This window comes from Plodia interpunctella, chromosome 11 (genome assembly GCF_027563975.2).
Source record: "Plodia interpunctella isolate USDA-ARS_2022_Savannah chromosome 11, ilPloInte3.2, whole genome shotgun sequence".
Taxonomy (NCBI): Eukaryota; Metazoa; Arthropoda; class Insecta; order Lepidoptera; family Pyralidae; genus Plodia; species Plodia interpunctella.
Genome location: NC_071304.1, coordinates 7,417,670 through 7,429,883, shown reverse-complemented (window position 1 = coordinate 7,429,883; position 12,214 = coordinate 7,417,670). Strand labels below are relative to the sequence as shown.

Here is a 12,214-nt window from a genome sequence, read left to right as displayed (position 1 = left end):
ATGTTTAATTCCAATTAGTCACGGTTTATAGCATAGTCTGGTCATGCTGGCTTGGTCTGGTCCTTACGGGGGAAACCCCAAAAAGACTTATTCTCATTTAGAAGGGTACATGCCAATGGTCTTTCAACTAACAATATCAAATACCTTGCAAAGTGAAGAAGAAAAAGTACTTAGAAAAGTAGATAAGTAAAAGTAGACCTACCTCCGCTAATCCACTGAGCTCCGTCGCTTATAAAGTCTGCAGAAAAAAGCTGTTCTAAAAAATAAAAAGATCTGGATGCTCCATACTATGTAATAGCGGACCATGGACTCCGACACTCAACGATGGGCTCCGGAAGAAACCGGGAAAACGTTCAGATGAGAGAAAGAAATCAACTTGTGCACAGCTACAATTAAAGACGCTTAAACGTCATTCTTCTCCACTCGTCTGCCTCAGCCCCGCGTATCGTTATACTATTTTTTTAACGGCAATAAGGACCCTCTTATTTTTGCTTCGTGAAATGGTAAAAAACGCTATTTATTGAAAGTCCACTTCTACTTATGTATATGGCGTGTCTAGCCTCTATATAACGAGCAGTATGTTTCCCGCGGAATAATGAATGAAGGCCTACGTCGACTGAGATCTCAGATAAAGTGGCACTTCCTTTGTTAAGCCAAACTGTGTAATTAATATAGCAGACTACACGTATTCATTTTTACAAATTATGTGTATTTTAATTTGCCGCGGGCAAAAGCTAGTAGTAAATAAATATATAGGGACAAATCACACAGATCGAGTCAGCCCCAAGGTAAGATCGAGACTTGTGTTATGTGTTATAAGAAGTAGCTAATAAGGCATTGTTTGAACAACACTATTTATTAATTAGTTATTCAAACCAATGAATTAAAAAAAATGAACCATACTGCACTGCTGTAACCATATTTCTGTAGGTATTATTTCTGTAGGTCATATTGTGTTAATGAAAAACTATCCCGATCAAAAATAAAAACACATACAAAAATATCGTCATTAGGTAGGTACCTACCTAAGGATGATAACCTGTGGTACGTCACATATTACCTAAGTTTAAGTCTGGAATTAGTAGGAAGGAACTACGTACAACGGAGTACCTACCAATTACATGGTTTAAATACTCTACAGGTTCGGAAGGTCAAATAAGGCAGGTTATGACGAAAAGCCGACAGTAAGTAATTTGAGGCTGTCACCACAACATGCGAGTATCAACACCTCATTTCATGTCACTCGGTGTCCTAGTGAGCGACGAACGCTGCACGATATGATGCGATACGACGCTGTGGCGTATGAGTGATTGATGTACCGATATTTATGCTTAGCGTTGCGTTGCTTTGTTGCATTAGTGGCTCACACCTGATACACCCAAAGTTAGATGATTTATTGTTTTGAATAGTTTCAAAGTAATAAGCTAACAATACTTATATGTATCTAGGTACTTTATTTCACAGGTACAGAAGTATTTTGTGTCGCGTGCCGGTTCCGTATAAAATGTTAAACTGTCCACTTACTTTTATGACCCACCTTCTGTGAAATTTACTCTTCTTCACCTGCATCGTCTGAAAAATAGTCAGCCTCTCTAAAGTTACTTATAAATTAAATGAATTAATGGAGAAATGGAAATCTCTTCTCTTTGCAAAGAGAACAAAAGGGTCTCATTGCAAATGGAGGCGGCAATGAATTAATTCCTGCATTGAGGGTATACATTTCAGTAATTGCTGGTCTCAGGTCCCTCTCGTTTGTCGTTGGGCGCAGCACGCAAGCGCGACGCACGCAATCACAGCCCGTGTGATGGATTAGTGTGCGTTTCTTTAGTAGTACAAACTTACTTCATTAGGATGTTCATTCAATAAAATGAAAATACGCGTCATTATCGACGGAATTTCGTTAACATTGGCTATTTTTCACGTTACTGAGTTGCAATCAAATTATGTTTTTTGTAGTATTAAAAGTACCTAAAATTATACCTATGAAAATATATATCAAGGTCTCTTCAATACTTGCCCGGTGAAGTGTTATAGGTGTGATAGGTTAAACTTATCTAAGATTAGATTTTGCCCGAGGAATTTTGAGATAAAATATAGCCTATAGCAATCTTGGATAATGTACCTTTCAAATGGTGAAATAATTTTTGAAATCGATTAGGTGGTTTGGGAGATTAAACGCCTCAAACATACAAACTCACAAAATCACAAACTCACAAACACTAAACCTCTTTATAATAATAGTATAGATAGGCGAGACATCTTAATACTTTACTCCTTTTCTTGGTAAGCTAATGTTCTATAGAATAATTTATTTATCTATAAAATTGTACAGTAAATCGCATATCAAGTTACCCTAGTAGATGGATCTTCAAGCTGCGGTAATAGCGGTAAATTTGCAATAAAACTGTGCAGGTTGATGTACTGTCAACTGTTATTTGATGCTGAAAGGCTATCAGAACTTAGATAAGGCGCACCCTAGTTAAGCGAGCGGTTGTGTAAGCCGGTGGTGCCCTGCGCAGTGGGTCAGCGAGGCGCGCAGGGCGGGGGCCGATTCATGTTTACGGCCCGTCAGCTGTTCGCGTGAATGTCGCGCTCGCGCCGGGAGCCGCGCATCGATTGATTGATACCAAAGCACGTGCTCGCACCGACCGCCGAGACTTCAGTCCCCATTCGACCCTCTTCGCAGCCGCGCGCGCCACCGTCTGACATGTGACTACTTCCGAAACTATTCCCATTCAATGGAGACGCCGAGGTGACCATCCCCGGCCACACTGCCACACTCTACCCTCCCGTAAGTCCATGCATGCGACTGCGCCGTCACATGTTTACCAATGTCATTAGCGGCGGAAATTTTCAGCATTTTCATATCGATTTTCCAAACTTTCACGGGATATTCATAAAATAAGGTTTACGTAATCGGACGTGCCCATTTGTTGTCATCGAGTAGGTGTGCTCGCGGCCACGCACGGCATCACAATCGTTACATAAAAGCCTCCAAACCTAAAGATTTCTACGGTTATCGCCGGAGAAAATGACGCGAAATTACATTTGAGTCTGAAAGGGTATTTTGCATGAGAGGTACAAATTGTCGGAGTGAAAATGAAAGAGTCTTTAATATAATGACTGGTTGTTGTTGTTGCCAAGTTGTGAGTGGTCGTTCCGCTCTTATTTGCCGCAAATTGCTTTCAGCACGTGCATTACGAATGAGGCAACATAATCCGTTAATGGCTTGTAAGTAAAGTTCTTCACTTTATTAGTTGTTGTGCTAGTTACATTTATGTTAACAATTATTTAAGATTTTTTAAATCATCGTTAATACTATTATCAATTAAGTTGTTAAGGATGTATGTATTTTTTTGGGGTCAGTTCATCTAGTTGTAAAGTATAAGAGAATGGACAAAAAGTCTTATTTGTGCAGTATAACAAATCAGTATAACTTTTTGGGTTAGAAAAAAATTATAGAGGATTGTCCATGTTAGTTCTTACTCATGGATTTTAAGGTGCATCTAAATATTAATATCATGAAATTATGCCAATGGCCACATTCCAGTATCGAACCTCTCGAACCACCGTTGGGAATTCATCCTCACACCTTGGAGTCCTAAATCTTGAGTCGGTACAGTGCGCTTTAAAAGGAACTTCTTCCCGCGTACCCTGCCGTGTTGTTTCTAAGGGTCTTTAACATGAAGTACTTTAAAAAGGGCGTGAAAAGATTTAATCAGGGCCGGCAACGCGCCTATGGCATCTTTGGTGTTGCAGGCGTGGTGACCACTTCCCATCAGGTGGGCTGCGTGTCTTGCTTGTAGTATAAAAAAAATATTATAAATATTTATTTTAAAATTTTGGTCAGTTTTTAATTATTCATGCTTATTAAAAGAATTAAACAACCAAACATATTATAGCATACTCAATCTTAAGTAGCTATAAAAGAGTTAATAATGATATATTCAGTCTCCGAGATGTAAAAACGTTATTATCTTATGATCGAAAGTCTTTCTGTGCCAAGATTTGATACTTATAAAGTTTACATGAATATAATCTGTGGTTATATTTCTAATAAATAACTTACAATAATATAATCCTAAACGTCCAACATAATACGTTTCTTTTCGTAATCCTATATCGTCTGCGCATCCCTATGAAAAATTAAGATTTGGCTGAGGGAGGAAGGCTATTGTCCTTTAGTTGGACATTACCCACAAAACGACATCGACGGCATCCGTTGGAGATTGTGATAGAAGAATAAGGACTGGTATTATTTTAGGGCGGACCCAATGGTCGTTTTTAAGGTTACGTAGTCCTACAGACAGTGTGGGGTCCTAATAGTGTAGGATGTTGTTGGATAGGTTTTTAAAAATGTTACAGATTTGGGAGATTCGATTTTGGATTTATTAAACCGTTCGTAAATTTTTATGCTTTAAAGTGCCAAAATTTTCTTTACAGTTAAGTGTGTCCCCCTCTACCAAGGAAACGGTTTTTATTAAGAATTCAAACATTACGGCGTAGGGTAATTATCACACCAACTGTATTCTACTATAAAATTTCGAATAACTCAATGGAAAACCTTTAGACCTATTTATTATTATACATAACTTGTCAAAATTTTAATTAAATATTCATATTTAGTCGTTGTAGAAACTACGGAACTCTACAAAGTGCGAGGCTTCATTTCGTTCCATTTACTGAACATATTGTAAAATTTTCTAAAAAGCCACCAAGTATAAGCAAATGTAATTTTTTTCGTTGCATATATACGGCGTTCCGTCAAAGTCGAGGTGCCCGCAGCCTGCAATCTTTTCCTCAAAGAGGCTCGGAATACGTTCAGATGCTCACATCCGCATAAAATGGGACATCGTGCCATTTTCGCAAGATACGTCGTTTAAACGACAATAGTCATACAGAATGATATTCAAAGCGCGAATATTTTATTTTCAACTTATATTAATTTTGTTATTTGGATTGATTTCCATTTAAACATAAATTTACAAATGTATCACACTCTTAAAAATTACATTTATTTATGTGCCGTTGATTCCGTTTTAATGTATAAAATGTTAACTACTGATATATACTCGTATTTAAGTGTGTGAAAAAAAGAGTGGGTCATGCTCCACACGTTCATTAAGATGAACTCACAGATGAACTTTTCACTGAAATGCAATTAAATCCACTCTTGGCGGTGAAGGGCATATATAATAGAGGAATATATCAGCAGTGGGATATAAACGGCTGCCGATTATGATGACGAGGAAGATATATTTGGGTATCATTATAAATTACTACATAATACCATTCAAAATTGCGAAGTTTAGAAAAATATTCATTTCATTCAAAACAAGCTAGAAGCAAAATGATGCCTTTATTATTACAATATCTTGCACCCACATAACGTTCTCTGTATGACCCAATAATGACCGTTTGATAATGATTTTAGCATTAAGTTTACCTTTTGTACTTACTTTTACTAATTGTATTTTGTGCAATAATTTAAATAAATGTATAAAAGTAATTCCGAGTACCTATCCAAGGGAAACTTTAAATAAGCCTTGATTTTTTTGATGAAAAAAGAAACATTTTTGCAGTTCTTTCAATTCCTTTACCCAAGCACTCACAAAAGCTTTAGGAGACCGCAAAAGAAAGCTGCGCTTCCATTTGCTACTTTGAAACTTTCGTGCAGTTTAAAAACTAGACCTTTATTTTAAACTGAAACAGTTTTATGAACATATTTTTTAATTAACGAACTGAAGGGAGTATTTCCTTTTATTTATTTATTGAATTTGAATAAATCTTTTATGAAAACTACAGAATCTAACAAATGTTGCAAAATCAAAAATTGTACTTATAATCGGGAATTAAATATAGAATTCAATGCTAAATGCATTGTCTCCCATCTTACCATTAGAAATAACTGAAAAATAATAAACTCACATTAGTTGCGTCCCAGGGCAACGCTTTCATTCAAAATTCGGGATAAAATGTTCCCTGTGATTCCAGGATATTCAACCAATGTAGCAAATTTTATTGAAATCCGTCCAACAGATTTGTGTTATTGAGCAACAAATAAGGATGTTTCACACACACTCACATTAAAACTTTCGCATATGATATTAGTGGAAAGTGGGATTTGCGTTCAATAGAACTATTATTATATCTCCTTACTATGATCAGGCTTTTATTCGACTAGTGCACTGTAAAAATAAAACTGTGTAAAAATATTGAAAATTATACTAGACTTAAAACAATTTCCAAATGCATATAATAAAGATCTAAATCGTTCGAGAGGAGTTGCATATTATCTTTTAGTAAAACGGCCCTCAATCCGAGGTCGGGGAGAGGTCACGAGAGGAGAGGCCGAATGAGGCTCTGTACAGCCCTCGGCTTAACTCGTAAAGATGCCTCCACGACTGATAGACTAACAAATATACGTATTTTTTTCAATATCACGTTTTTTAGTTTTATTTATTAGTATTAGTATAGTATTTTTTAGGTTTAATACCTGCTTAACTATTCCTAACTACCTTATTATTTTTCTCTCATCTGAGAGTTATCTCGGTCTCTTGTCGGAGCAGTGGAATCAAAATCAAATCATTTATTCCGAAATTCGACCTTCACAGGCAAAAAAACACATTTTCAGTTAAATGATAAAATGAATCTTTCAAAATGTGAACTAGTCTCGAAACCCCTACATTTGCAAATTAAATTGCTAAAAAACTCCCTGTTAAGCTGGATATTTCAAAGTCTTTCAACACACAATAAATAAAACGGAACGTGATCTTGCATTTATGTGCAAAATTTATTATTCTAAACAACGACGGGTGACAGATCGCTTCCGTGCCAGCAGCTCGGTGCAAAACATTGTACACATATAAGTACAGTAAACGCCATGTCTATTTGCCTTGCAGAGATCTTCGTATCACGGTAATAGGGACGTATTTGCCATAAATTTGGGTAGGGTGCACTGCTGACTGTACACTGTGTATATAGCTGTGACCAGCGTAAAAATATATATGTTACGACTAACCCTGAAGTTCGGCAACACCACGGAGTTCTGGTCGGAGTTTACATGCAGCCGGTGTCAGTTGGATACACCTAGGTGTAGTGTGCTTAAGTTCGACTAAACCTAGATTTACCAATTATTACTTTGGGTAGACCTAAGTACAGTTGGTCGCACATGTATACAAATAAAGCAATATAATTACCTTTCAAAGTAATGTGGTATTAACGCAAGCAATTCACGTTTATCACACAAAGTGAATCAATTCGCCATAATATCCTCAATTTGTATTAATACTACTAAATTACCCAAGAATTGTATTCGTTTCAGTACATCGTTTGACTGTAGTTACTATTGAAATGAATGTGGCTTGCTACGACAATTCGTAGCAAGACACTACCAGCTCTCGTAGCAAGCGGATACATTCCATCGTCGTAGCAATTACGATGTTTCGAAGCATTCTTTTAAATTGGCGTAGCAACTTCGCTAAGAAAATTTGAATACCGTAGTAACAACTATCATCGACTTCAGGATAAAAATGTTAAAATTGTTTCATATATTAGAAAAAAATCTCGATATAATTAGCATTAAAAATGTATGTTTGGCGTATGCCAAACCACAATAGCCTGTTGATAGCATTAATGTTTGCCAAAAATCTGTTTGGCACAGAAACGTATATACCGTAATGTAACCTGCAGTTAGAAACAAATTTCAAATTTTCATTTCATTTCAAACTACCAAAAAACGGCTAGACAAGTTTTGAATACTCAATCTTTTCAAAAACTTATTTTAATTTTCTCATGCCCGCTATTCTCAGGTTTCCGAGTCATTGACATTTTACAAGTGATGTAAGTTGCTTGATTGAATACCTTGGATCACTCCATATCCTCCCGTGGTTATCGTATGAGGCAACTAAGGGATTTTTTGATGAAAAGAGATTTTTTAAGTTTTTATATATCGGTAACAATAGCAATTCCAACTAAACAACATCAAACCGCCGGCCGGTCGTAAAATTACTAATCGAAATGTAAAATTACCAATCTTGAAAATGCAAAGGTTGTTTTTACGTGGATCTGGAACTACGGGCCGTTACAGCCAAGTATGACACAAAAAAGAGAGATCTAACAAATGGTACGAATCAAAACTAAACTGACTTTGGCTTACATTCACAACTGAATACAACCAATTACAAATTCCAAACATGTCTGCATGCTGTGTGGCCCTTGATATACATACATAATATAACATAAAGCATATTCTGTGCGTTTGCAGTGGGTGGAAGGATACGCCGTGACCTAAATAGAGATAGGACTGCATCGTGCACTGTCAATTTTACTCTCGGTTGCTTACTAAGTAAACATTTTTTTTTGTTTTAACCCCTCGTTTCTCGGAAGCGAAATGTCAAAATGGTTAAAAAAGGTGTACTTGCGATGCACTCGAGAAGAAATGGCCGCGAAATAACTTTTTTCGCGTAAAAAATACCGTTTGTAACCAAACCATAGGTATATTTTATTGGTTTATAAACGAAAATGTACTAAATAATATTTTTGAAAAATATACAGATGACAAACAATTTTAACTGAAAATCAATAAGTTTTTCATCTTAAGGTAGGCAATCAAGGTGATACGAGCATCACAATACAGACTTTGTAAGAATATAGTTTATTATATATTTATTTGAAACGCTTACAGCCTATTTTTATTGAAAACTTATCATTTAATTTAACAAAATCACCATCTTAGTCGTATCATCAATCTCAGGGTAGTGACCTCGTCGTCGTGAGCAGCTATGATTCTCTTCACTAGGGCCTTTCAGTCAAGATCTAGTGCCTGCTAAGGCTTGGTGGTCTTTGCAAATCAAATCAAAATTCAGACCTTCACAGGCTCTTATTCACGTCAAATTTTATATTATTATATACTTTTTTCTCAAAAAGCTACAAACTACTGGACATCTGCGTGCAGAAGTCCTTATCATATGTATTAATTTAGTAGTTGCTATTTTTTATTTCAATGCCTGGGACATGACCCAGCTACTCAAAATAAAAGGTTTTTAATTAACCCTATACTAACATTTTCTTAGCGACCTTGATTACAACTGTGTTAGTTAAAATTCGTGACTCACACAAATAAACAAAGAAAGTATTACGGACTATACTTTCTGAGCTAATAACCAATTAACTACTGGCAAAAATAAATTGAATTTTGGGCTCCAAAGGGGTAAACAGGTATACGCAATTATGTGATTTATTATTTTAAATTTATTTACCATTTATTGCTCTGTGTGTGTAAAATAGATTTTACAAGCTTTTATTCAGTTTTACATAGCCTATCTGTTCACAATCAAGTCTTGCAACTTTAGCTTGTCCTTATAGATTTGAAAGTTTCCACATAGCTTTAGAATTCATGACGGGGCATTATTATGATAAGTGCAACTGATGCTACAGCCAAAATCAGCTCCCAACGAGGGAACTCCTTAATGGTTTGTTGCATGGACACGATTTTTCTTCCACACAACAAAATCTTTTAGACGACAATAAAAGCGTGTGTTGTGTTCAAAATTATATTTTTGTTACATGCGTTTCGTCTTTGTATAGTACAGGCTATTTTTAAACGACAGCCAAAATGTTGCGAGAAACGGAGTAAAATAAGAATATAAAACGACGCTGATCTGTATATGTACAGCTATAATCTATGTAAAATATATAATTTAAGAATTTCGATCCTAATAAGATATTAATGTTTTTTTTTTTAATTTTGTCCTGCTGGCTGTACACAGTGTACACCCCTAACATCCCACGTGACCTAAATAGTGATGCGAATGCCCCGGACATCCCAGACGTTTATCTGTTTCCGTCGACTGCCGCGTTTTGGCAACCGCTATGTGATAACTTGTGTTACGTCGTTGTGCATTGTTGTCTTTTAACCCGTGTCTCTGTTACATAGGGCTGTGAAAATGTAGACGGGTAAAAATTAATAATGTTATTTAAATTTAAGTATTTTTTTTAAATTATAGTGTTATCTTAGAAGATCCAGCAGCTGTGTTTACAAAGTGCCACTAAATATAAATTATATATATATTAGTGAATATGATAGTCAATTATTAGGGTTTTACAATTACATAAAAGTAAAAAATATTTTTTCAAGCTGCTTAAGATAGTGCTTCTATCTTAATCAGAAGCAAAATCCGCAAGCAGAAGTAAATATGTAGATAGATATAATTTGGGTACTAAAAATAAGATTTTTGACAATTTTATTTGCCACAAACAAAAATTTAAACACAAAAGCCAAAAGGTGATAGCATTTTAAGGGAGAAATAAAATATCATTTATAAAAAAAATGAACGGTATTTTTTATTTATTATGAATGTTACTTTGAGATCGTCTCAAAGAAAAAATAAATGTTAAATTAAGAGGTTACTATGTTAAGACCGATACTATACTAAAACACTATTTCTAAAATTCCCATAGTGATTCATTTGTTAATGAAACCACAGACAAAAGTATAAATTCATAGACGCATATAATGTTCCCTTTCCGTGTCGGAAGTTTAAAACGAACGAGTGGAATCCATTTTAAAGCACCTCACTATTTGCTATTCCGATGAGTAAACTGTATTTTATTGTACAGTAATGTTAGGTTGTTACTAAGTAATGTCCCCCACTTTGTCAGTCAACGTTGTTAGAATAATGAAAAAGGGTGTGTTTATTTTGCTTTTTTATTGAACGTGTGCGGTAAGCGAACGATATACAAGTGGAAAAATATATTTAAGTAACAAATGTTTAAAAATCCTCTATTATTTATAAAAATAAATAAATCATAGTTTAAGCTAAAATATATTTGCCACTTTTACACTATAATATATGAAATTTACAGAAAGAGAACAGATTTACATTAATCTTTAAAATAATTTTACCTACGTTTTGTGTAAAGTAAATTGAAAATGGTTTCTTATTTCACTTTTTGTTCTATTTTCAGCTAACAATGCGATAAAAGTACCTATATAATTATTGACCTAGTTGAAGCATTGAGTATTGAGATGTCATCTTATACGCTAACAGGATAAGAAAATAGACGACGATATTTTGTCGCACCCGTGCGCAACCTACCTCATAATGAAATCAGTTCAACAGCAACTGCGCGATAGACAAACAGCTCAATAATAATTTACTGTTAGCAGAAAGAATCGGCTTGTTTACGTCTAGCACACGATATTTAGGGTGGCCATACGTCCCGTGTTTATGGGACTGTCAACGACCATCGCGTCTCGTATTATGACGTGTCCCGTATTTCGTCAATACGATCGTAGCCTAAAAAGATTTTTTCAAATTTTCAAAATTTTCTGTAGTCGGCTCTGTGGTCTTTGTATTATGTACGTGTGAAAAAGGTTTTTTTAAAATAATATAGTGGGCAAACGAGTATGCGGGTTGCCTGATGGTAAGCAAAGACTGCAGCCCATGGATGGACACCGGCAACCGGTACGGGTCACCGTTACGTTGCCTACTTTTTGAGGAAGTGATAGACTCGTTTCTAGATCTAATTAAAAACAACTCTTTTTTTTTAATGTTCCATATTTATTAGAAATTATGGCAACCCTGTAGATATTCCTAATGAAATAGGCCGGATGGGATTGGCTAGTGGCACGCTGGCCGGGTAACGAGCTTGATGATGGATGGGGCTACCTTCTCTAGCGAGTGCAATGATCCGCGCTAATATTATAAATGCGAGATTTTCTATATATTTTATGTTATGCCGTAAATAAGTAAAAAATAGAGCACCAACTCCATTTACCCTAGTAAAAATATATATAAATTTTCCTATTAAAATATGTATTCACGTGGTGTTTTATTACATCATTGTGACAGAAATTTCATTTAAATTTCTTCTAATTATGTCCTTTTAATCTGTTTTCGGATTTTGAATTATCATGGTTTTTATTGCTGCATTCATAGTTGCGAGTCTCTACCCTTTCCTTTCCTGTATTTATGTACGAAAAACTCTTTACAACAAAAGTATCAATAGTTATTAGCCAGCATAATATAATAACCTGTGAAAGTGATTCAGCTCAATGATACGAAAGAATAGATGAGATTGAGTCGCAGATGAGTCGGCAACTTCGTACTTTCTCGTGTGAGCGAAGATGCAATGGCGTGATCACTTCATCTCGATATTAATGGAATTATATTTAGGATTCAGGTGATTTGCCAGATCATGATATATTGTT

At 35.4% G+C, this 12,214-nt stretch overlaps 1 protein-coding gene across 1 annotated transcript in view; it reads left to right on the top strand.

The window, feature by feature from the left end:
- Window positions 1–2,562: 2,562 nt before the first annotated feature.
- LOC128673473 (uncharacterized protein) overlaps window positions 2,563–12,214 on the top strand; it is a 70,690-nt gene continuing 61,038 nt past the window's right edge. Inside the window, exon 1 of the mRNA XM_053751329.2 lies at window positions 2,563–2,791. The gene's annotated coding sequence lies outside the window, so the exon portion shown is untranslated. The remainder of the gene's footprint in view (window positions 2,792–12,214) is intronic.